Source organism: Hypanus sabinus, unplaced genomic scaffold, assembly GCF_030144855.1.
Source record: "Hypanus sabinus isolate sHypSab1 unplaced genomic scaffold, sHypSab1.hap1 scaffold_1264, whole genome shotgun sequence".
NCBI classification, from domain to species: Eukaryota; Metazoa; Chordata; class Chondrichthyes; order Myliobatiformes; family Dasyatidae; genus Hypanus; species Hypanus sabinus.
In genome coordinates, this window is record NW_026779330.1 from 53,133 (window position 1) to 62,120 (window position 8,988).

The following is an 8,988-nucleotide window of genomic DNA, read 5'->3' on the forward strand; positions in this document are numbered from 1 at the left end:
CGGAGATCTGGAAGATTATAATGCTAGCCGGAAGGAGCTTCAGAAAGAAATTAGGAGCCAGAAGTGGCATTAAGAAGCCTTTGGAGGTTAGGATTCAGCTGCACCGCAGCATACTCGATAATTATGTGAAGAACAAATGGATAAGACGTGAGGGATGGGGACGAATCAAGTATGACAGTGGAAAAGGGTGGATGGAACCGGAGGAGACAGCAGAGGAATATAATGAATACTTTGCTTCAGAATTCACCAGGGCAAAGGATTCTGGCGTTTGTACGGGTGACTTAGAGCGGACTGAAAACCTTGAGTAATTACACATTAATAAAGGCAAAATGCAGGAGTTGCAAAAGTTGCAAAAGTCACAGGGAATGGAGGATCAGGCTACTGTGCGAGCCGAGCGAGCAGATTGTTGAACTAGTAGCGATGATGATTGTATCATCAATAGGGATGTGTAAGGTTCCGGGGGATTAGAGGGTCGTGGATGTTGTTCCTTTATTCACGAAAGGGAGTAGAGCTAGCCCAGGAAATTATAGATCAATGAGTCTTACTTCAGTGGTTGCTACGTTGAAGGAGAAGATCCTGAGAGGCAGGATTAGTGAACATTCGGAGAGGCGTGATATAATTAATAATAGTCAGCATGGATATTCAAAGGTAGGTCGTGCATTAATAGCCGGACTGATTTTTTTTGATGGTGTGACTGAACATATCGATGTAGGTAGCGCAGTATATCTAGGTTTCAACGAGTGATTTCAACGATAATTTGATAACGTACCCATGGAAGTTTTATTGGGAAAGTAAGGGTGGATGGGACAGAAGGGGACTTTGCTTTCTGGATGCAGAACTGGCTTGCCCACAAGTATTTAAATGGGTCATATTCTGCAGGGAGGCCGGTGAACAGTGGAGTTCCTCAGGGATCTGTTCTGGGACCCTTACTCTTCGTGATTTTATAAATTACCTGGATGAAGATGCGGAGGTGTGGCTTCGTAGATTTGCGGACTATACATGTTTGGGGTTGTTGAAATGCCCCCAATAATGAGCTTACAGCGGGACAGTCCTAGGATGCAAAACTGGGCTGAGAAGAGGCAGATGGTGTTCAACCAGGATAAGTGAGAGTTAGTCCTCTTTTGTACGTCCAATATGTTGGAACGATTCTTGGCAGTTTGGTGGCTTGGAGACATCTGGGAGTTCGAGTCCACAGGACACTCAACACTGCTGCCCAGGTTGTCTCCGTCCTTAAGAAAGCATCCGTTGCATTGGTCTTCTATTTTAGGAGTTTAGTTTATTTTAGGAGCTGAGTTTAGGAGCAGAGAGGTAATAATACAAATGATCAGATCCCACTTGGAATACTGTGCTCAGTTCTAGTCGCCTCACTACAGGAAGGATGTGGAAACGATAGAAAGGATGAAGAGGAGATTTACAGGGACGTTGCCTGGATTGGAGAGCCTGCCTTATGAGAATAGGTTGTCAACTCGGCTATATTTCCTTGTAGCGACGGAGAATGACAGACGACCTGATAAGGTGTCTAAGATGCTGAAAGGCATTGATCGTTTGGATAGTCAGAGGCCTGCCCCCCCCCCCCAGGAGTGAAATGGATAGCACTAGAGGGAACAGTTTTAAGCTGCTTAGAAGTAGGTACAGAGGGGATGTCAGGGTATTTTTGTTTTGAACGGAGAGATGCGCTGCCGGACATGGTAGTGGAGCCCGACAGGACAGCCACTTTTAACAGTCTCCTGGACAGGTACATGTAGCTCAGGAGAATAGAGAGCTATTGGTAAACCCAGGTAATTTGGAACTCCATTCTGTAAAAAGTCTGGATGATTCGGAGGTAAGGACATGTTCGCACAGTTTGTCGGCCGAAGGATCTCTATTGTGATCTATGCATTCTGTGTTTCTATATTTCTATGACCGCTGGACGGAGCGGTCTGAGGAGAGTGGATCCGAGGGCCACCTACGATCGGGAGAGGTCGACGGGAACAAATGGACGACACTGTGAGCTCCGCCGTTGGAATATTAGACTGTTTCAGGACAATGTTCCCCTTTCATATTTGTTATGTTGCTTTACTAACCATATAGTCAAAATGCAAATTTAAAGCTCAGTCGTTTGCCCTCATATTGTGTACTGTTTTTAAACATCGTACAACATCCACCTAAAGGAGAATTCGTAAGTTTATCGGGCCGGGGGCTACCATCACCCGGATGAAGCCGCGGGTCTCACCGATGATTGCATTCCCCTCATTTTTTTATTTTCTTGTAAGCCCTTACTTTAGCTTTTACAAGAACCTTGAGTTCCCTTTTCGGCCTAAATCGAATACTTCTTGAGTACTGAGAACTTCTTCATTTTTGGAATACACATGTCCTGCACCTTCCTCATTTTTTTCCTGGAAAGGAAAGCAAATGCTGCTCTGCAAAAATCCCTTCCAGAAATGGTTGGAGAAATGGCAGATGGGTTCAGCCCGGACAAATAGAAAGATATAGCACACTATTAAAGATAAGACAGGTTCGATGAGCAGAGGGATCTTACGGTCCGTGTATGCAGCTCCATAAACGTGGCTCCGCAGTTTGCAGACGATGTGAGGATAAGTAGAGGGGAAGGTAGTTTTGAGGATGTAGACAGGTTGCAGAAGAGCTTAGACAGGGCAAAGTAATGGCAGATGTACTGCTGTGTTGAAACATGTATTTGTCATGCACTTTGGGAGAAAATGAAAGGGTTGACTTTTCTAAATGGAGAGAAAACACAAAAATCATTGATTCAAGGGGACTAAAGTCCTTGTGGAGAATCCCTAAAGGTTATTTTGCAGGTTGAACAGAAATTTACAGCACATTCTCGGCCCCTCAGCCCACAATGTTGTGCCGATGATGTAACTTTCTCAGCTTGAGTCTGTTTTTGATCAGGGCAAATGCATATCAGCATTTCAACTCGAATATAAAAGGAAAGGTGTGATGCTGAGACTTTATAAAGCACTGGTGAGGCCTCACGTGGAGTATTGTGAACAGTTTTGGGCCTCTTATCTTAGAAATATGTTGCTCAAAGTGGAGAGGGTTCAAACGAGGTTCACAAAAATGCTTACAAGTTTGAAGGGTCTCATATGAGAAGTACTTGATATCTCTAGGCTTGTACTCACTTGAATTTCGAAGGAAGAATCTGACCACATTGAAATCTCTTTATTTAAATTCCTTGACCGAGTGGTCGTGGAGAGGATAGATTCTGTGGTTGGGGAGTCGAAGACCAGTGGACAAAGACTTGGAAGAATGGCGCCACCTTTTAGAACAGAGACGAAGAGAAATTTATTTAGCCAGAGAGTGGTGAAGCTGTGGATGTATTTGGCACAGGCGGCCGTGGAGGCCAAAACGTACTTTTTTATGTTTATAGCAGAGGTTCTTGATTGGCCAGGGCTTGAAGGAATACTGGAAGAAGGGAGGGGATTGAGGGTGAGTAGTAAATCGCATCAGACACTATGAAATGGTGCAGCAGACTAAATGAGACAAATAGACTAATTCTGATTCTAAATCCTACGTTCACATGATAAGTTACTTTGTTTTATTGTGCAAAAACGAAATGTTGTTGCTGAGCTTGACTAGTGGAAGACTGAGGCCACGGGATAAGATGCAGACGCTGCCTTGCTTGTGCCAGCTGACAAAAGCTAACCACATTTTATACGAAGAATGAGCTAATGTTAACGTTTCTGCGAAACTGCATTGGTAATGGAGGAACTGACAGCAGATGTGCAGTTCTAATTTTGTGCACCGCACGAAACCCTTTGTAGATTGGCTAATATCCAACAAGTGCTTCCTGAAATCGCTCAGTGTGTATATTTGGCTGTTGGCTATCGCCCAAAATTCACTGTATAAATTTAAGAAATAACCTGACTTTGGCGGAGTCGTAAGGCAACGTGATCACGAATTCAAGGGTTAACCGTGCACCGATGCCTGTGCCTTTATTTCTCTTTGATACCGGGATAAATAAGTATCTGTACATCCTTTAGCTTTTACAACAGCCTTGAATTCCCTTTTCGGTAGCAATTGAATACTTCTTCAAAATTGAGTACTCCTCCATTTTTAGGAAAAAACATGTCCTGCACCTTCCTCATTTTTTTCACCCAGAAATTCAAGCCATTGCCGCTCTGCTGACATCCCTTGCAGATATGGTTGGAGAATTGACAGTGGAGTTCATCACGGACAAATACTAACATATAGCACGCTATTAAAGACAAAATTGTTTCGATGAGCAGAGGGGCCTTGTTCATAGATCCCTGAACGTGGCTACACATTTTGCAGACCATAAGAGGATAAGTGTAGTGGCAGGCAGTTTTGAGGAAGTAGACAGGCTACAGATGGACTTAGAGATGGCAAAGTAATGGCAGATGGACTACTGTGTTAGGTATTGCACTTTGGAAGGAGAAGAAAAAGGTAGAACATACAAAGCTAATGGTGAGGCAACGAGGTCTGCAGTGGAAAATAGGGATCTTAGAATACAGATATATAATTCCATAAAAGTAGTTTCACAGATAGATCCGGTAGTAAAGAGAGCTTTTGGTACATTGACATTTCTAAGGCTTGGAATATTTGGAGTATTGTGTGCAGTTTTAGTCACCAAATTGCAAAACGGATATTAATAAGGTTGAAAGAGTGCAGAGAAGGTTTACAAAGATGTTGCCGGGACTTGAGAAACTGAGTTACAGAGAAAGGTTGAATAGTTTTGGACTTTACTCACCGGAACGTAGAAGAATGAGGGGAGTCATGATAGAGGTGAATAAAATTATGATGGGTAAAGATAGAATGAATGCAAGCAGGCTTTTTCCCCTGAGGCGAGGGGACAAAAAATCAGAGGTCATGAGTTAAGGGTGAAGGGTGAAAAGTTTAAAGGGAACTTTAGTGGGGCTTTTTCACACAGAGAGGGGTGCAAGTGTGGAATGAGCTGTCAGATGACGTGACAAATGTAGGCTCACATTTAACATTAAAGAAAGATCTTGGACAGGTACATTGATGAAAGTTGCATGGAAGAATATGTTCCAGGTGTCGGTCGGTGGGACTAGGCAGAAAATGGTTCGGCACAGCCAAGAAGGGCGAAAAGGCCTGTTTCTGTGCAGTAATGTTCTATGTTTCTATGGTTTATAAATGAGATTCATCATCGACTCAAACCCCTAACGTTGTAATTCCTTCTGTTACTAGAGAGCCATAGATGGTGATGAAAACAAGCGGCGACTAAATTCTCGAACACACTCCGACTCAAACTTGAAATAAACAGGGCAACAGTGATGAAATCGAAAGATAAAGTTACAAGCAACAGTACAAGACAAATTGTCTCTAGGAACAGATAGGATTTATTAAAAATCGTTATTCACATTTTAATATTAGAGGTTAATGAAAATTGTAATCGCTACTTCATCTATTACACCAGCATGTGTTATTTCGCCTGACGCCCGAAGGCTTTTGACAGACTGGAATGGGAATATTTATTTATATACTTGAATAATTTAATTTTAGCCCCAAATTTATATCTTGGATTCAATTGATATATCATACACCTTTGGCTGCTGTATTTACCTATTATGAAAGATACATTTATTTAGGCTTTTTCGAGGTACTAGACAGGGCTGTTCTTTAAGCCCTTTACTACTTGATTTGCCCTGGTTACGCTCTTCATGATTCACCCAATATATTTGGTGTTATTCATGGGAATTGGACGCATGAATTATCACTGTATGCAGGTGACCTGTTGCTATATACCTATAACCCAGTGAACTCCATTACAGCAGTAATAACTCTACTTCATTAGTCTAGTAGTTTTTTTTCTGTTTATAAATTGAATTTTAATCAGAGTGTGATTTTCCATTAAATATGCAAGTTAAAATTTATAGACAATCACCTTTTACATTACTTGCTGATTACTTTATTTATTTGGGTGGTAAAATACTAAGAAGCATAAAGACCAAATAAATTTAATTATTTTACATTTAATTAACCATGTCCAACAGCGGTTTATTCAATGGTCCCAATTGTACTTATCTTTGATTGGTCGAATTAATTCTATTAAGATGATTTTTTTACCTAAATATCTGCATATGTTTCAGGCGGTATCACATTTCTTTCCTAAATCTGTGTTTTTTGATATTACTGATTCGAACATTTCTACGTATATATGACAGAATAGAAATAGTATTTACAGAAATCAAAAAAGGAAGGCGGTTTGGCTTTGCCGAAACTTGGAGTTTACAATTGTGCAACAAATATTCGATATGTAACGTTTTGGACACAGGAGCAGACAATGATAAATCGAATAAATAAAAACACAGTACTAATATGATTTCAATTTAGAAACTTTTTGGATTGAGTAAATTTATCCTGTCAAGTTATATTATATCCATTGTTTTCTTTCAACCATTAAGAATTGATCAAGCTTTTGTCCTTTTATAGAAAGCAAAGAATGTTTCCTTATGTTTCCTTGATGTATTCATGGATGATTGTTTTATGTTCTTTGAAAAGTTGACTAACAAATATGTTGCCTTGGTAGCACTTTGAGATATTTACAGATTAGAAACTTTCTGAACGCTACTTTAGTTACCTTTCCCATATGCCATCAAATTGAAATTACAGAAGAAAACAAAAAAGTTTAAATCCATATCAGAAGGGATTAATAGCATTTATTTATGTTTTAATTATAAAAATACCCTTAGGTACTTCCGATAAAATATAGATTGTGTGATAAAGAGAATTCCAAATATCTTTATCTACAAATAAATGGGAGACAATTCAACGAGTTAATACTTCTTCAATTTGTGCCAGAAGTATTGATACAATTTAATGCATTTCCTTGGGCTCATATATCCAAGGATAAGTTAGCTCGTTTTATCTTCCATATAAATCTTGTTTGTGATAGCTGTAATTCTGAAGTAGCTCCACTGTCACATATGTTCCGGTCTTGCTCTATCATTGTAAAATGTTGGAAATATATTGTTGATATCATTTCAGCAGTTCTGAGTGTTGCTTGACAATCTCATCCTACTACAGCAAAATCTTGTACTACCAGTAATAGACTCCAGTCATTTATCCTCATCAGCTCTTGTCGTTCAATTGCATTTGTTACATTATTAGGCAGTAGATCCATTTTACTTAAATGGAAAGATTCCAATACTCCTACCACATTTCAATGGCTTTCCCAAACGATCGCCAGTTAAATCTTGGAAAAAAAATAGGAGTGTTACTATCGAACCTTCCGTTAAATTTGAAGAGACTTAGATGCCACTTATTGAATATTTTCTTATGATATACGTTGACACTTCCTGAATCCTTTTTTAGTAATTTCTTTCTCAGGTCTCGTGGAGCGGAGTTAACGAAAAATCATAATTTTAGGCGATGAAATAAGGCAGCCCAAACATTTTTACTTTGTTTCCTTTTAGATTTTTTTTATATAGTTTAGGGTTCTTTTTTTCTTTCTTTATAAAATATCTATTTCATGATTAGTTACTAAGAGATTGGGAGTCTAAACTACATTGTTACTTTGAAACAGTTGTTGTACATGTTGACCGTTATTAATGCAATCCCGATCTCTTGATATCATTCTTATGATTGTAATGTTTACCTATTTGAAATTTAATAAAATGATTCAAAAAGAAGGAAAGAAAAATAAAACATAGAGAACCAAATGCACGATAATGGTCTTTGCCCCACTAAGTTGTGCCGAACATGTACATACCTTAGAAATTACCCATTGTTACCCATAGCCTATTTTTCCAAGGTTTATGTACCTTTCCAGGAGTCTCGGAAAAGTCCCTAATCGATTCTGCCTCCACCCCCGTGGCTTGTAGCCCACTCCACGCTCTCACCACTACTGCATAAAACGACTTACCCGTCATCGACTCTGTACCTACATCCAAACACCTTAAAAATATCTGCTGTCGTTCATGCGAACTTATACTTTCATCCTCTGGAAATGAATCCTAACCTTCTATTTCCCTCCATCACCACCACTCCACCTGTAAATTAACCATCAGGGAATAGCGCACGAGGTTCCCAAATCCTTTTGCGCCGCCGCTATTTAATATTTCTCCCAATTTAGAGAATCGTCAATGCTTTTATTTCTTGTACATGACAATACACTTCACCTCACTGTAATCCATCAGCAACTGCTTTGTCCAGTTCCCGTATCTGTCTTCAAAACCACCTGTAGATCTGAAATGCTATCACCGATCTACACTGACTGGGGTTTCCCGAAGAGGACGTTAAACACTCCGTTGCAGAGGAAGATACCTCCCTCTGGGTTTGGAGCTTGTTGATTAGAACTGAACACTTAGCTGTTGTCAATAAACCGTAGCCTGGCGTAAATATTGCTTTTGTCCAGATGGTCCAAGTTCCAGAGTAGAGCAAGTGAGATTTCAACCGCCGTGCTCCTATTCCGGAGAGAGACAATGTGAAGCAATTCCAGCGTTGGGCCCAATTTAGATAATCTAACACCCATATATTTCAATGAATGAAGGGTCGGAGGGAAGGCGGATAATTGTATTGAAGATGAGTTTAGTTTACAAACAGAGGAAATGTGTAGAGAGAAGAGGCTATTGACAGGGCAAATTTGTAGTCAGTGGGATGAGTTGCAATGTAGAAGAACAGAATCGGGGAGGATGGATGCAGGACTGGAGGTGTTATATTTGAATGCACACGGTACACGGAATAAGAAGATGAACTCGCAGCGCAGATGCAGATTGGCAGGTGTGATTTTGCAGGCATCACTGAATGATTGATGCGGGAGAGATTCGCATTGGTGGAGGAGTTGTTCACTGAATGATGTATGCGGGAGAGTTTCGCATGGGTGGAGGAGTGGCTCACTGAATGATGGTTGCGGGAGAGATTCGCATGAACGGAGGAGTGGCTCACTGGAAGAAAGCAGAGTGCTGGGATACATGGGCGTGACTCTGTTTGGCAATCGGTGGTGAGTGGTGTGCCGCACGAGTCGGTTCTGGTCCCACAACTGCTCACGATATATATTTACGATCTGCA